Below are 18,093 nucleotides of genomic sequence, written 5' to 3'. Positions count from 1 at the left end.
GCAAGTAGAGATTAGGATCTGGCCCGCCCGCCAGCCTACCCTGCACTTCCTTTGATCAGCTCTGATGGGTTTGAATTCTGCAGAAGTAACATCCTGCCAGCGGCAAACAGCTTTCGGTGGAGGCTGGAGCCGCGTCTATACTGACCTACTTGTCAGAGGCCAAGCAGGCATGTGCTGATGGCACAAGAGATGGCATCCTGGCTCCCATCCCGCCCAGAGGAGAGAGGAGAGCCTCCTTCGCTGAGGTGCCCATGGTGACATCAGAAGCTTGTTCCTTGGCCAACATTAGCAAAGCCTTGGGTTTCGGCAGCCTGGGCTGGGAACCTGCTGCTGGCATTGGTGAAAATCACTAGGTAATAAAGAAAACGCCACTCTCTAGGAGGCTTTTTTTAAAGCTGGGACATCTCCAGTGTTTGGCACAAAATGAAGCTCTCTTTCTTTCTCTCTTTGGGTTCTTCAGAAATACCATTTCACATCTGTTTTGCTCAAGATGGAACACATTCGGAGTGTATTACTTTCTGGAATCATGCTCTCCCTGCTTGGTCGGAATGTGCTTGCCTCTCCATTCTTCTAAATCCCCTCAATTAACACTGCCAAGCAGAGCACCTGACATCAGGGCGTGGGCTCCTTCCACCCCCCCCTCCCACCCCCCCAACCCCTGTCTTCACTGGCTCATTTTCTTCTTCCTCTCTCCTCTCAGCCAACACAGCAGAGAATCCATAACTCAGGTTGTGTGCTAGAATCTCCCTGGAAAGGGGCGTGGCTTTAAGAAATCCCCATGCGCAGACTCCACCTCGGAAGAATCTGGCACCCATATTGTCTCAAACTCCCATTGTGCAGGCTGAGGTGGGAGATCGTGGAGATCACAGAGATCTAAGGTCACGTGGTATCAGTCACCTGCCTGAAGAATGGTTCTTATCTCCTATCTCCCGCTCCTCCTCTCCCCTCCATTCTGTGTTGGGGCTTCAGGGTAAATACCTCAGCTAAATTAAGCCTGGATAGAATATTTTACAGATTAGAAATTTGCTCAGCTAGAGTTTGACTGTGAAATGTGCCCGCCTGGCTGGCTCCTTTGAATACTTGGTCCCCAAATGATAGCACTGTTCTGGGAATTTGTAGGACCTTGTGACATAGGGCTTTGCTGGTAGATTTCGGCCACCAAGGGCAGGGCTCAAAGGTTGTAATCCAGTCTTGATTGTGGCCCTGTTCTCTACTTCCTGGTCATCCACAAGGTGAGCAAACCTGCTGCAAGCTCTTACCAACACGGACCTCCTGAGCCTTTCCCACCGGGAAAGATCGGTATTGAGCTCACGCCTTTAATCCCAAAACTCAGGGAGGCAGAGGCAGGTAGATCTATCTCTGTGAGTTTGTGATCAACCTGGTCTACTGAGCAAATTCCAGGACAGCCCCCGGTCTCAAACAAACAAACAAATGAAAAAGGAAAAAAAAAGACCGATATCTCTGAAACCATGATCTGACTGAAGTCGATCCTTCCTCCTTTGTTTCTGCCAAATATTGTCACAACAATGAGAAAAGTGACTGGTACCCCTAGTGAAAAGTATTTACTGGTTAAAATATATAACTCCATGGGCAGGGGTCATACCTGGAATACACAAACAAGGCTCTGGTTTCCATTTCCTGTTACCCCCCCCCTCAACACACACTCAAAGAATGAAGACAGCATGCATCCGTCAGGCATGATGACACACGCTTGCAATCCAAGCACTTGAGAGGTATAGTCAGGAGGATCCAGAGTTCATTCAGTGTCATCCTTGGCTACACTGAATTTGAGACCAGCCCATGCTAGCTGGAGCCCTGTCTCAAAACAAAAGTTCATTTGTCTCATGGCTATGGAGGCTGGGTAGTCCCAAATGAAGGGTCTGCGTCTCATCAGGCCTTACCTGCTCTGTTACGGCAGGGCAGAAGGTATCACATAGAAAAAAACAAGGGAGATTGAGAACCCCTTGAGACAGGATTTCTCTGTGTAGCCCTGGCTGTCCTGGAACTCACTCTGTAGACCAGACTCACAGAGATCCACCTGCCTCTGCCTGCTGGAATTAAAGGATGTGCCGCTGCCACCCAGGAACTCCTTCCTTTTCCAGTAAGATTCTCCCAAGGAAGGAAGCCACCCCGGTGCCGCACCAAGGATTAAACTTTCCACACATTAGCTCTGAGAGGACACATTAAAACCAGAACCATCTGAAAGTTCCAGTTGTGGACGGATTGGGGGTGGGGGACATGCTTGAGAGGAGGCTCTCTGGTAGCTAATGGGATGGTAGATGTCATCGTGGTCACGCACCTGCCCACACCCCTTAGGGCCTTGGGGGTGGGTGGGGAAACGTGGGCATTTGAGATTGTCCCATCTGAAATGCCCAGATCAGTCCTACCCGATGAAGGAACAACCTCACTCAGGCAACAGCTTCTCAAAAGGGCCCAGAAATTGCCCCCCCCCCAATAGATTCAACCAGATAAAGTTTTTGTCTTCCTGTGGTTCAGGGCAAACTGCACGGCAAGTTCAGTGAAATTAGCCCGTGAGGCTAAGCACTTCCCTAACCACTATCTCCCCCCAGAAGCCTTCTTTGACTGTCCACTCTTCATGGACCTATCGTCTCAACCCTTAAAACCCCATTTCTTCTCATTTAATACTTGCATACAGTCTGCTAATAATTCTGTGTGTACTGGTCTGTGAGTTCAGCTCTCCAACCAGCCTGGGTGCAAACATAGAGGGCATTCAAGTTCCAGGTGACCAAGGTCAGGTTTCAGATTTGTTGGTTGTTTTGGTGACTTCATACTGCTTGATTCCTTTTATTTTATTTTTGTTTTGTTTTTTATTTATTATTATTATCATTGGTGTATGTGTGTGTGTGTGTGTGTGTTTGTCTTTGTTGCACATGCCACAGCCTATGTGTGCTCAGAGAACAACTTCATATAGTCAACCTTCTCCTTCCACCTTTGAGCATGTTCAGGGGGTTGAACTCAGGTCTTCAGGTTCTCAAGGCAAACATTTTTTTCCTACAAAGTCCTCTCCATGACCCACTGCTTGTTTCTAATATATAGATAGATAGATAGATAGATAGATAGATATAGATATATAGATATAGATAGATATATACACATACATTTTATATATTATATATACATATATAGTATGGTCAAATGAAAAAATGAAATATGCAACTAGATAAGACAGAGATGAAAGGCAAGATGAGGAACCATATAAAAGAAGCCAAAGAGACTGAGAGATAAGTTTATGAATGGATTCTAAATTGAAGTCTGGGCTTCTTGACAGTTAAATAGAAACCGGAAACGCCAGTGGTTATGTCATGGCTGCTGTCTGAAGAGAGGAAGCAAGATCAGCTCCTGAGGAAATGCACTCTTTTCCTCCTGGTCAGCTCTGGATGAAATGTATCAAACCCTACAAGTCAAGACTGAGCAAAAGCAGACGGAGTCTTCAGGTGAGTTAAAGGCACTGAAAAGTGGATCTGGGGCAGGCAAGACAGACTGGCAGGTTCAGGTGCTTTGCCATCAAGCCTGGCTATTTTGAGTTCAATTCCTAGCACCCACATGGTGGAAGAACTAATTCCTCTGACTCCCCTGTATAGGTTATGGCACTTGTGTGCATATGCACACTAAAATAAAGTAAAAAATGTAAAAAAAAAAAAAAAAAGAGAGAAAGAGAGAGAGAGAGAAAGAGAGAGATGAAATTTTTTTCCCCCTGATTTGTTGTTGTTCTTTTTTCTGAGACAGGGTTTCTCTGTGTAACAACAGTCTAGCTGTCCTGGAACTCACTCTGTACACCAGGTTGGCCTCAAACCCACAGAGATCCACCTGCCTTTGAGTACTGGGATTAACACCACACCCGGCTCCTGATTATTTACATCTACCTTCTAAGAGATTCAGACTGAAAGCCCTGAACTTTGACTCACTAGAGGCATTCTTTTTGTTTTGCTTTGTTTTGTTTTTTGAGACAAAGTTTCGTTGTGTAGCCCTGGCTGTCCTGGAACTCACTCTGTAGACCAGGCTGGCCTTGAAATCACAGAGATCTGCCTGCCTCTACCTCCCTAGTGCTGAGATTAAAGGTGCATGCCACTACTGCCTGGCTGTAAGAGGCATTGTTATGACTTGTTTTCTTGTATCTAAAGGTGGTCTCCAACTAACTATGTAGCAAAAGCAGGCCTTGAACTCCCAATCTTCCAACTTCTACTTTCCAAGTTGATTGGACTATTGAACTAAGCTAAAATATTATGAATGTATCTACTTCTTTTTCTTCCTTCCTTCCTTCCTTCCTTCCTTCCTTCCTTCCTTCCTTCCTTCCTTCTTTCCTTCCTTCCTTTCTTTTGAAACAAGGTTTCTCTGTGTAGTTCTGGGTGTCCTGGAACTCATTTTGTAGACCAGGCTGGCCTCAATCACTGAGATCTGCCTGCCTCTGCCTCCCGAGTGCTGGGATTAAAGGCATGTGCCACCACAGTTCCACTGCCCAGCTAAATTTATCAGTTTCTAAGGATATTGTTTTTAAAAGGTTTGTTCAAACTTTAGTTGTTTAGAGCTTTTTTTTTAATGTTTTTATTTATTTTCTATCCCTGTGTGTAACATGAGGGCCGGCTTGTTGGGGTATCTGTTCCCGCCCAGTACCCCACAACCGGCAAACCCCAAAGAAAATCACAGACGGGACTCCATAAGGTTATAAACTGATTGGCCCATTTGGTCAGGCTACTTATTAGCTCTTATGACACATATTACCCCATTATCCTTATCTACGTTAGCCATATGGCTTGGTACCTTTTTCAGCTGGGCAGGTTATATGTTGCTTCTCTGGTGGTCTGCGCAGGCGTGACCGAGGGAGCTTCCTGTGTCCCAGAATACTCCCAGTCTCTTTGCTCCACCCCTACTTCCTGTCTGGCTTTCCCGCCTATACTGCCTGCCTGACCAATCAGCGTTTTATTAAAATATGATTGACAGAATACAGATACTTCTCCCGCGCCACCTGTGTGCATTTGTATGCCACAGCACTCGTGCAGAGGTCAGAGGACAAGCTATGGGAATCAGTTCTCTCTTACCATGAGGGCTGCAGGGATGGGACTGGGCTCAGGTGGCTTTATCCACTGAGTCATCGTGCCAGGCTGGCAACTGCCCAGAGTTTAAGGAAAGCCTGGGTATGCATCTCTTGGATGAGGAGAGGGTGGGCTAGAGGGGGAGCTCTGTGTATGGCGAAGGGAAAGGGAAAAAAAATGGGAACAGATCATTCCACATGCCATCCTGTCATCTTCTTAGGAACCAGACAGGATTATCCACTCTGCCCGGAGGCCACTTCCCCAGCCACATCCCCAGGAAAGGGAGAGAGGGAAACAGTGTGTCACCAAGGGCCCAGCCCAGAGTAGAATCCTGAGAATGGCTAGCGGACAGCCTGGGCCTGTGGATCATCCTTTAATGAGTGCTACACTTTTGGTTAGTTGTTGGTCTCGCTTCCAAAAGTCAAGTAACAAATAATTAGATGACTCAAAAAAGACTTTCCATTTTTGATTTTATCTGGAACCTTTAAAGAAAAAAAAACTTTTTTGTGGATAGGAGACCCAAACAAATAAGCAACAGAGTGTTGTTTTTTAATCTCTAGAATTCTAGACAGTATCATTGAGGAAACTGGCCTGGGACTCTGGGGCCCAGGAGCTATGGGTAGCATAAGTCCCTCTTCCTGCCCATTCATTCCCATCCCAGGCCCCAGGGTGGAGTGACCAGCAGAGGCAAGCTCTAATGACCAACCAAATATCCAGGTCCATAGATTATTAAATGTCTAAGCAGTGGGTCTGAGATGAGAGGTCAAGGTTAAAGGTAGAAGCCCCTGACACAAGCTTCTGGCTTCTTTGGTATTGGGATGACAGCAGCTTCTATGTACTTCCTACTGGGGTAGGAAGGGTGGTTAGAGCAGGCAGGACTGGTACCTGTGTGGGTCAGGGGCATCTGAGACTCCCGAGCTACCTGTCCTTGCTTCTCTGGGGCTGGGAGATGATTCTTGTAGAAGAAGAGAGCAAAGCAGAAGTTTATCTCCCCTCTTCTAGGAAGTCAGCTTGTTGCCTAGTGAGGTTACTTCTGGGTCAACAGGAACTGGGTTTAGTACTCGAATATGTATCCTGGACTCATTTCCAGTTCTCTGGTAAGCCAGCATCAGAGACTCAGCCCCCGCCCCATCCCTGCTTTCCTGGAATTAGGGGAAGGGGATTTATCAGGACTGTGCTTGCGTCTCAGCTCTGAACTCCCTCCAAGCCCTGATTAGAACATTTGCCAGTTTGTGAATCTTAATTATCTAAGAAAGAATCCCAGCCAAGATACAGAATCAGACTAGATGTCCGCCAACAGAATAGACAAAGAAAATGCATGGGGCAGGCGAGACAGCTCAGCGTGCCTGCCTGATGACCTGCGTTCTAGCTCCGGGATCCACATGGTGGAAGGTGGAGAGAACCGGCTCTCACAAATTGTGCTCTGACCCCCACACAGGTGCCACAGTGCATGTGCCCCACACCCGCACCTCTCCTCTTGCAGAGGACCTCAGTTTGATCGTTAGCACCCACATGGGGCGGCTCACAGCCATCTATGAGTCCAGCTCCAGGGCCTCCAGCATCCTCTTCTGTTCTCCTCAGGCACCCACGCACACATGCTATGCACACCCAAGGACCAAGCACACCAATCAAAACAAAAATACACCTTTTTAGAGCCCCACCAAGTAAATAAATTAATAAATTCAGAGGGGGACAACTTTTTCCAGCGGGAGGAAAGATAAGAGAAGACAACGGGAGGTTGACTGTGGAAAAGTACAACAAAAAGTCATATTTACCTGCTAAGTAAAAAATAATAGATTAAATATGAAGAACCTCAAGGCTGGGAGTGTACGTCAGTTGCACACTGCTTGCCTGGTATGCACAAAACATTGTGTTCTATCCTCAGCATCCAGAGGGAACCCCACATGTCAGATGAGCTTTCTCTGGTTTTCTTTACTAGAAGGAGCTGGGTGGATAAGCAAGACTTGGCCAAGCAGGTGTCCCATTCTGACCCAAGCAGGTCAGAATGATCAGCACCGTCCAATAGAAAGCCTGGAGACTCTGTAAGAACAGTGGTGTTCATGGTAACACCCAGGGAAGCTGGTGGCAGAGCAACCTATGAGACAGCACCAGTCTCTGTGCCCTGTGACAGCTCTTACATCCTCTTCTGTAACCATACCTATGGACTGTGATCCTCCGTTTCTGGTTCCTGTGTTTGCTTGCTTGCAGGCTTTGTTGTTGTTGTTACTTTTGTGTTATTGCTGTTAATTTTTTTTTAAATAGGCTCTCATGTACCCCAGGCTGCTTTTGAACTCTGTGTAGTTAAGGTAGCTAAGGAATACTCTGAGATCTCCCTGCCTCCACTTCCCAAGAGCTGGGATTATAGGCATGAATTACCATACCCAGTTTATGCAATGCTGAGACCTGACCCCAGAGCCTCAGGCATGCTAGATTAGCATTCTGTCCACTGAGCCACATCTCCGACCTTGAATTTCTAATTCTCCTTTCTCCACCTCCAGAGTGCTGGATTACAAACAGGTACCACCAGGCCTGGTTTATGTAACACTGGGGGTTGAACCTAAGGTTGTGTTCATGTTAAGCAAACGCTGTATCAGCTGAGCAATATCCTCAACATATTTTCTGAGTCAGTTCTAAGCTTCCTATGATTCTGAGTTGTCCAATAGTGTTAGAAACAAATTGCTTAAGTCAAGCTGGTTTCTGCTGCTTATGGTAGCCAAAACCTCTGACTCTGACAGTATACATCTGGTTTGGTCAATCATTTTATTCATTTCCTACATTCTTTTGGCCTTTGCCCTCCCGACAATGCTATAAGTAATCCAGACAAGAAGGAACGAGAGCTCAGAAAGTTTGACCACAGCTGGGATATGAGCCAGAACACCCGAGCATTCAAGCATCAGGTCCCTTACTTTTTTAGGTTGTGGTGAATATATGATGAAGGGGACAGAAGGCTGCAAGACATCCAACATCTCCTTAAAAATATCTTAACAGCTGGGCAATGGTGGCTCATGCCTTTAATCCTTGGACTTGGGAGACAGAGGCAGGCAGATCCCTGTGAGTTCAAGGTCAGTCTGGTCTACAAAGTGAGTTCCAGGACAGCCAGAGCTACATAGAGAAACCCTGTCTCATAAAAACAAAACAAATACACTATATATATATATATATATATATATATATATGTGTGTGTGTGTGTGTGTGTGTGTATGTATATATATATATACATACACACACATATATATATGTATGTATGTATCATAGAGGCATATGAATCTCTGAGTTTAAGGCCAGCCTAGTTGAGTTTCAGGACAGCTAGGGCTGTACAAAAAAAATTCCTGAAAAAAAATCAAAACACTAAAATAATATTAATAATAATAGAAATATCTCTAATGCGGTTATAACATGTTAATGATTTTCCACAGTATTTAAAGATCATGAAAGTCTGGAACAAGTTTCCCTTGTCTTCCTGAGTGCCTAGGTCATTTGAGAGACAGAGTAAATAAACTAGAAGGGCAACGACTCGGGGAAGAGAAACTTAATATAGCCTTAATGTCTCTTTATAAAAAGAATTGTCTCAGCTACGTGAGAGCTAAAGATTAAGGCCTGTGAGCAGAGCCAGTGCCTCGGATTTGCAGGTGTTGATTGAGCAGTGAAAGTCTGAAGCTTTCGCCATCAGACACTCAGCAGCAGAGAGGCTACACTCCCGAGTAGGCAGAGCTGACTTGGGTCCAGCCCAGACAGCGTGCCAGTCCATTTCTTCTTGGAAGGGGGCCCCAAGAATGCCTGCAAGCTGAATCGAGATGCTCTCCAAAAAGTGTTTGAATCTGTTTCAACGGTATTGGCAGACTGCAAAGAGGCCGTCTGCATCTAGAAAGCCAAGCACAGCGTTCCAGCTACCTTGACCGGCAGAGTGTCAGCCCACTACTTGTAGTAAGCCTGGCTCAGAAAAGAACTCTTACTTGAAATTTGCTTTAGCAGGGCGGGGGCAGTATCTTGCTCTGTAGCCCCAAACGGATCCTGTCTCCACCTCCTGAGTGCTAGGATTACAGAGGTGTGCTTGTTTGGATCTGGGTCTTCAAGCATGCATTTGTTATAAACTGAGACAGGTATTAATTCTTTTTTTGTTTGTTTTGCTTGTTTGTTTGTTTGTTTTTCAAGACAGGGTTCTCTGTGTAGCCCTGGTCATCCTGAAACTCTATTTACAGACCAGAATGGCCTTGAATTCAGAGATCCACCTGCCTCTGCCTCCGGAGTCTGGTATTAAAAGTGTGCACCACCACATTTGAATTAGGTACTAATTCTTGTTTAAGGGATTAGGTAGAGAAAATTTAATTTTTTTATTATATTTATTTGTATGTGTACAGATGTGAAAGTCAGAGGGCACTTATCAGAGTTGGTTCTCCCCTTCTAGTGTGTGGGTTCTGGGGCTCGAACTCAGGTCATCAGGCTTGGTTGCAAGGGCCTTCACCCACTGAGCCATCTCACCAGCCTTTTATAAATTCTCACTTTCTGGTTTTAACACCCCTGCTGTTGCAGGTGAAGTTTACAGGACCCCACACTCCAATTTCTTATCTGAAATGTGACATTTCTAGTATCATGTTGTCCTTCGAAACGTCCTACAGTCTAAGTTTGTATTTGGCCGCAGTAGAAACAAACAGCCCTCAGTGTGGCCACCATCTTGAAGCACCCAACCTCTCTTCTGGGAACTTCCTCAAGGTCAACTGAAGAGCTCACAGTGTTCAACTCAAAAGGCAAACCATGTTGGCATCCTTTAAGTGGTAACCCTATAGCCCATTACAGAACACCCCCCCACACCGGCCTTTTTAACTGATGGCAGAGCTGTCAAGAAAGTCACCTTGTAAGCTTGTAAGCGAAGCATGGGATCTTTCTCCCAATGAGCTACACCCCCCAGCTATGTTAGACACTTCCAACTGCTTTCCAAGGAAACAACACCCATCCTGGGTTTATTTTCAAATTCCCATTGATGAGCAGGAGATGGCTAATGTGACCTTTCCCACACCATCTGTTAAGTATTTTACACGTTTCAAACCAATATGAGGACCCAGTGATAACTGCTTGTCCTCTCTGAGGATGCCGTAACTCCTTTCGTCCAGGGTTTCCAGATACAAGCAGATTTAGGGAGGGAGGACCCATAGGAAAAGTAGGCAAGGATGGTCAGTTTATTTCCTCCGCTTCTTCCTTGGGAAGAGGTCAGCCATTTCCAGAGTATAGGGCAAAATAGAGAAGGGAGTGATGTAAATCTCAGCAGTGGGAGCAGAGAAAGGAGCCGGAATGGCAGCAGGCGTTGAGGCTTAGCTGCCAGCAATAATCCGATGCCCTGCATCGCTGTGGGGAGAGGAGCCAAGACTTCCCAAATCCAGGCGCCCTAACAGGATTGCAAAAGACACACCCATCGGCCCACAGACAGCGCTGCCCAGAACCCGTGAGACACCTTGGGAAGCTGCCCACGTTCCTGGAGACCTCCCTGTAAAAGCTGCCTTTGTCCAAGACGGACGATTGAACCCCCGGCCTGGGGATGCAGAGCTGTTGCACAGGACTGGAAGGGGGCGGGTGTTTTTGATGAGAGCTTCCTTGCAGAAATGTCCTCCGCTTTGTTGCAGGGCTAGCCGCCAGTTCTTCCCCGGGTGGCAGCAGGCAGGGCCGACTGAGCAGGCACGCAAAGGCGCTGGGAGAGCTTTGATGTCAACAGAGGTAGGCAGGGCAGGCCCCAATGGAAAACTGTGAAGTCAGCAGAGTTATCTCTGGCACTACTCCCTTTTCTAGCTTCCCATTTCTCCACCCATTTCCCCCTCTCTGCTTCCAGCTTCTCATTTCCCAGGAGGACCCTGGAATATATGAAAACCCGCTGTCACCAGATAGGAGCGCCCCCTCCCCCAACCCGGACTCCAGGCTGCAACTATCGCAGTCTGCTCCCTCCCCAAGACTAAAACAAACAAAGGCGCGCGTTCCAGGTCCCATACATTTCCTAGTGCAGAAGCCCTGCCCTTGGTGCGCCCACAGTTAAACCCTGAGGAGTTTGGGGCCTCAAGTTTGAAGTGGTCTTTCTGTCTCCCCGGGCTTTAGAAGGACTCCAAAGTGTCTCAGACCAACACAGCTGCTTGGTGGATGGCTCAGATTTAAACCACAAATTATAAAATGATAAATTCGCTGCTCAAGTCTCTTCCAGGAAAGACCATGTTGTCAAGATACAGTTACAACCTCATGGACATCGGAGCCCGTCTAGTTGCTGACTAATTCTCACACCCAGTCTCCTGCCTGAGAGTCTCTCTCTATGTCTCTCTCTATGTCTGTCTCTGTCTCTGTCTCTGTCTCTGTCTGTCTGTCTGTCTGTCTGTCTCTCTCTCTCTCTCCTTCCCCCCCCTCCCTCCCTCCCTCCACTGGCTTTCTCTGTTTCTGCCCGAGTGACCTTGGGGGCTACTCAGTCCTGGACTCCCGACCTTTATTATATAATGGCTGCTTTCGTTTTGTGAGCAAGGAAGTTTAAGAAAGAAGCATTTTTGTTCTTGGGCACTTAACTGCGGAGAACAGTGAGAAAGGGCTTCACGTGGGCAGCTGCGAGCACTTCAAACACGGGCTGGAATGTGAAGTCTGTAGTAAAACAGAGCTGCTGAAGAAATTTGGGCCCTAAAGTATCTGTTCTGTGATCTGTGCAAGATTGCAACATGAGTTCACTCTACTTTGGAATTCTCTGGGTCTGTTCTGGCGACAGAATGGGACAAGTAATTAGGCCACATGCATGCCTTGTAATGAGTTCCCTGCTGGAGTTTTGGCAAACACAAGGAGAGACGAGACAAATGATTGTCCAAGACGGTGACCTGACCTCCTTGCAGACTCAGTCACACTGACCTCCTTTTGATTACCTGGGGCTGCGGGAAGCTGTTCCATCACGCTTCCAGCTTCTCCGAACACATTGCCTCAGTTACACAACCGTGACGGTGTTTCTCCAAGGCCACTCCAGCTGAGAGGACCAGCAGGTCGTGAGTCATAATCACTTCAGCATTTTCTCCCAGATTCGCGTCCTGTTGATTTTACACTTTAGGTCTCCCATCCTCCTTGCCCTGGCGTCCTTGGGTCCTGGGTGGCAGTTGGTGCTCTCCAGTGCCTCTCCGTGTTATCGGCCACCCCACCCACTCCAGGCGCCACCACAGCGCTGCTCTTGTTTCTGCTTTTCCTGAAGTCAGCCCTGCTGTCATTACTGCTGCTTTTTCTGGGATCCTTCAAGTTGTGGAGAGAGTTCTTTTCCTGTGATTATAGCTCTTTCTTCCAATTTTGACTAGTCTGGCGTCTCTGTGATTATAGTTCATTAGAACTCCCGAGGCTAGAGAAAGAAACGCTTTTAACGCTATCTTGCTTGTATTTTTAAAATAACATTTATTATACCTTATTATTATTTTTTTTGCAGTGAGCTATTAAAAAGAAATTCTCGGTAGTGGTTTTCAGTCCCAATAACCCTTAGCAGCATTTTTAGAAATAAAAGTAATACACACATTGGCTAAAGACAAAAATGGTAAAGAAAAAAGGGGTAGGTAAAGGAAAAAATAAAAGCTCCCTCAACAGTTGATGGTGGCTCATGCCTTTAATCCCAGCACTCAGGAGGCAGAGGCAGGCAGATCTCTGTGAGTTCAAAGCCAGCCTGGTCTACAAAGCGAGTTCCAGGACAGTCAAGGCAACAAGGAGAAACCCTGTCTCAACAAACCAAAAAAGGAAGGAAGGAAGGAAGGAAGGAAGGAAGGAAGGAAGGAAGGAAGAAAAAGTCTCCTCTTCTTCAATCTCTTCTAAAAGCATAGCCACAGTGCTATTTTATTATTAATTTTATTATTATTATTTGGTTTTTCAAGACAGGGTTTCTCTGCAGCTTTGGAGCATGCCCCAGAACTAGTAGATCTTGTAGACCAGGCTGGCCTTGCACTCATAGTGACCCAGCTGCCTCTGCCTCCTAAGTGTTGGGATTTAAAGGTATGCACTATTACTGCCCAATTATATTATTAATAAAAGTATATTATTAATAAAAACAATATCATATTATTATAGTTTGTGCATGTCCTCTCAAAACTTTACGTGAGATTCCTCTATATTCATTACTCTGCATTTCACTTTCCAATTGAAATGTAAGACGGAGATAAGTATTTGTAGCATAATTAATAAAAACCCAGAGTCAGATATTGGGGTTCAACCTAAAGGTCAGAAAAGTAAAACAGCCAGTCACCGGCTCTTACCTCTACCTCAGTCCGTAATGGTGATTCTGCCTCCAGGAATCCTCAGAATGAGACTGTGTCTGAGAGCTGTCTCCCATTTTCCATTCCTCTCTAGGACTGGGATTAAAGGCATGCATCGCTATCGCCTGGTTTCTGTGGCAAACTAGGATGGCTACTGGGATTAAAGGTGTGTGTTCCACTACTTAGTCTGTAAGGATGACCAGTGTGGCTGTTTTACTCTCTGATCTTCAGGCAAACTTTGTTCATTAAAACACAAATGAAATATCATTATAAGTATTACCTTCAATTTTTATATTGAGGGTCCTCAAATGAAAACTGTTAATGAGCTAGCCCAGACCACTAGAACTAGTAAGAGCTGAAGTAGTGAGCTAGCCCCAGACCACTATAGTAACTAGTAAGAGCTGAAGTCATGTCATGTCTCTGAGTTCAGAGACTGTTTCAGCCACAGACAACAGAGTGCCCTATGGCTTCATCTGACATTTGAAAATGTGTGGCAACTTTTTGGGGCTCCATACAAATACATGTACATGTATAGTACATGTGACATGCATGGAACACACAGAATCTGCAAACACACTCAGTCCAAACTGCAATCCAAACCCCAGCTGTGTGTCTTTCCAACCAGGTGATGTGCAACTCAGTCTTTTCATCAGCAAAACAGGGGTGTTAAAGATCAGGCTATTTAATTTTGTAAAGCTATAAATACTACGTGACATCAAGTGAGCCACTAAATTACTAAATCAGATGAGTTCATTTACTTTACAATTATTTTTGATTCCAAAAGTATAAATCTGCGTTGGTATCGTTGTAAAACAATTCCAACAACATACAAGTATACATCATAAAAAGTGAAAGTTTTAGGCTGGAGAGAAGGTTCAGCAGCTAAAGGCCAAGGCTCAAACCCAAAAGGATAAAAAGTGAAAGTCTCCCTTTCATCTCCAGATGAAAGGTCCCCTTGGGGGGGGGGGCACTGCTTTTCTATGTGTGTAGATCATTGGTTTTTTTATTCTTCAGAGATGGGTGTTTTAGGTATCCCAGGCTAGCCTTGAACTTGATATACAGCAGCAGTACTCCTGACCCTCCTGGCAATGGGATTCCAGATGTGAACCACGATTCCTGATTTAAGAAGTACTGTGGATTGAACCCAGGACTTTGTGCAAAGAAACGTGAGTTCTCTGCCAACTGAATGCACTGGCAACCCATGCACCCCGCTTTATTTGTACGTGACTCAGCACCCCGCTAGGAGGCTACCTTAAAATAGTGATTAATTAATGGATGCCAGAACAAGACTGACCCGGTACAGGCTCCAGCTCAAGACTCGATTTTCTTAATTTCTATAATGAAAAACAAAGATGTCTTCTTAATATGGACAGTAAGTGTTGCAGATGTAAATCTCTTAAAATGTTGCCTGATGCACAGAAAATTGTAAGTAAATATTAGTTCCTATAATAGTCTGCACACACACGGTGGTGGTTTGCTGTTTGGATACTTAGTCCCCAGATGGTGAACTGTTTGAAAAGTTTGGAAGGATTAGGGGGTGTGGTCTTATTGGAGGGAGTGTACCACTCAGGGTGTGATCTGAGGTTTCAAAAGCTCAAGCTGGGTTCAGTGGCTCCCTGCCTGCTGCCTGTGGATATGGACATACAGCTCTCAGCTACTGCCCAGTACCACGTCTGCCTGCATGCTCCATGTTCCCCACCATGATTGAAAATAGACATAGCCTCTGAAACAGGAAGTAAGCTCCCAATTGAATGCTTTCTTTTATAAGAGTTACTTTGGTCATGGTGTCTCTTCATAGCAATAGAAATCCTAACTGAGACACATGCTATACTGGGATTTACTTTCTCTTAATATAATTGGTTTTCTTTTTTTTTCTTTTTAGTTTTTCGAGACAGTTTTTCTGTACCTTTGGAGTGTGCCCTGGAACTCACTCAGTAGACCAAGATGACCTCGAGCTCACCGTGTTCCACCTGCCTCTGCCTCCCAAGTGCTGGGATTAAAAGCTGTGCACCACCACTGTCCAACTTGTTTTACTTCTTAAAGGCTTTAAATAAATATTTACTTATTTAATTTTGTGTGTGTGGATTTTCTTGCACGTATGTATTATGTACACTGAATGCATGCCTAGTGATGAGACCAGAATAGAGCATCAGGTACCTTAGTACTGAAGTTCCAGATGTTTATGGACTTCCACTGGGTGCCGGGAACTGAACCTGGATCCTCTGGAAGAGCAGCAAGTGCTCTTAACCACTAAGTCATCTCTCCAGCCCAGATGATGTCTCATTCTAAAAGTGGTGATAGTACTTCATACCACAACCACTCTGATTTATTTAAAATATGTCTCTATTTGGGGTTGTTTCTAGCATTTGGATCCTTTCTCATTTGAGGATGAAATAGAATTCTAGGGTTGGTCACCAGCCATAATAACTTTCTACTTTATGTATATAACAAATGCATTGTTACCTTGCATACATAACCCTTGACCATGGCAGCAACATATGCTCATAACCAGCAGGTAAAAAGAACCTGTTGATAGTTGAAGAGTTGATAGTTGAATCCCAGATCATACTCCCCATTGCTAGATGAGCAAACATAACTCATATAATAATACTATTAGAACAAGGATTATTTCATCACTGTCATTACAGGCAGGGAAACTGAGGCATACAACAGTTGATTGACTTGTCAAAATTGCTCAGCTAGGAGGAAGAGTGCTGAGACTCCAACCCCTGCAGTCCACTTCCTGAGTCCACACACTCCTTGGAGTTTTTGTTGTTGTTTTGTTTCATTTTGTATTGTCTTTTTGGTTTTTTTGGGGGGGGGCGGGCGTTCAACCCAGGGTTGAACAACCTCTGGCTGTCCTGGAACTCGCTTTGTAGACCAGGCTGACCTTGAACTCCCAAGTGCTGGGATTAAAGGTTTGTGCCACTGTTTGTTGTTTTTTCGGACTGGGTCTCACTTTGTAGCCCAAGATGATTTGGATGTGCCAACCTTGAGCGTCCCAAATGCAGGGTTCCAGGCATGTACCAACTACCACACTCAATTGAGTCCATACCCCCCTCCTTTTTTAGACAGGGTTTCACCATGTCGTTCTGGCTTGTATAGGACTTAACATGAAGACCAGGCTGGTCTACAATTCACAGAGGTCTGCCTGTCTCTGTTCCCCACTGCTGGGATTAAAGGTGAGTGCCACCAGCTCAGTACTTTGTACTTCTCCCAAACCTGTGGCTTTCACTTCATTGAAACTCCCAAGCCTCATCCTGTCACATTTTACATCCGTCTTATGGATGAGAACTCAGCTTCTTTGGATCTATTTAGGAATCTAAATAGTAAGTAGCCCAAAGGCACCATGACTGCTACATCAACAGGACTCCTCAGATGTCCAAGAGCCAGCCTGTCTAAGGACTGTTACTGAGGACAGACAGCCACACTGAGAAAGCCCTATGGTTGTCCCAGTGCTTGCCTTCAGAACGCTCGCTCTAAGACTAAACTCTCAGTTCTGTGTCTTGTGCTACACTGGACAGCTTGTTGCTGAGCAAACTCCATGCAAGGCAGCAGGCAGCCAGAAAGTAAAGAAACGATTGTGTTGCAGTTGGGTGGAGAACAATGCATTGAACTACCAATTAGGTAGTTCAAAACTCCTGAAAATAACCTGATTTTTATTTTCCTGATTGTGCTGGGGCTGAGTCTTTCACAACTGACTTGGTCAACTCCTATTCCTAAAATACTAAGGCTCAGGAGTTTGCTCAAAAAAGTTTGCTAGTCAAATATGAAATAAGTCTCTAGTCTCTATCTCAGTTCCCATGCCCACCCTCTAGCGCTGTTAGCTTTTAGACATATGTACTAAATGCCTTTTCGTTTAAAGATATGACGGGGATATTTCCTTTGGCATGCGCTCCAACAACCTGGGAAGTGCACACTTGACATTAGCCACAGGAAAACATTTTTTTTAAGAAAAAAAACCTTGAAGGAACAACAAAAAAGCAAAGAAAGGAAAACTATGAACTTACAATCTTTAGAAATCAAGACAGCTCTCCACATGGAAGACTTTCATGAAACTCTGTGGGTTAATGTTTTTCATTGTTAATGGAAAAAATATAAACATCTATTCATAATAAAATATTCTGGAAAATTGTTTTAGTAATGATAAGAGTGTGTACTTTATTTCAAAAGCCACTCCTCATCCTAACATCCTAAAGCCTGCATTTCCCCCCTAAAAATAGCCTCCTATCTCTGGATTATGTTCCTACAGAAAGACAGTGGGGCAGGCCAGTCTTCCACCCATGCCGAAGCTTGATTTTTGGCTTGTGGAGCTTCCTGTCCTGCTCCAGCTGTGACATGTTAAAGGAGTCTTGGAAATTATGGACCTTGCTGTTCTCTGTGAGCCTTTGCCATGGCTCTGGCTCTTTGGATTTTAGGAAGTAGAATAGGAGTGGAGAGGGCAGGGGAAGCCTCGATTTAACGGAGACAGGGGCTTCTAAGGGGCCAGTTTCTATTTCTAGTTGTTCACAATAACCAAGTGAGGAACTTGCCTTACTCTGTGTTTAATCCAACCTCGATCACAGGGATGTAGTTGAGCAACGCATGGACTGGGCTGGGATAGGACAAAGGGCTTGACTTACCTTTGATCACATGACATAAAGCCAAAGATCAAATACAAGGAGCTATGTCCTAGCAGAATTGCTAGAACCAAAGTCAAGTTGATTGTAAAGTCGTGATTCATTTTCACTTAAACATCAATTAAGGAAAAAAAAAAAACAATCCTAGCGTAGTGATACACACCTGTAATCCTAGTACTTGGAAAGTGGAAA

At 45.2% G+C, this 18,093-nt stretch overlaps 1 long non-coding RNA gene across 1 annotated transcript in view; it reads left to right on the top strand.

The window, feature by feature from the left end:
* LOC146894328 (uncharacterized) overlaps positions 1-15,319 on the top strand; it is a 28,840-nt gene extending 13,521 nt beyond the window's left edge. The window contains exons 4-6 of the long non-coding RNA XR_015002386.2: positions 3,290-3,455; positions 14,297-14,448; positions 15,165-15,319. This is a non-coding gene — a long non-coding RNA (uncharacterized LOC146894328). The remainder of the gene's footprint in view (positions 1-3,289; positions 3,456-14,296; positions 14,449-15,164) is intronic.
* The last annotated feature ends 2,774 nt before the right edge of the window (positions 15,320-18,093 follow it).

This window comes from Myodes glareolus, chromosome 6, assembly GCF_982192425.1.
Source record: "Myodes glareolus chromosome 6, mMyoGla1.1, whole genome shotgun sequence".
Lineage (NCBI taxonomy): Eukaryota > Metazoa > Chordata > Mammalia > Rodentia > Cricetidae > Myodes > Myodes glareolus.
Note: the sequence above shows the minus strand (reverse complement) of the source record. Positions and strands in the feature narration are given on the sequence as shown.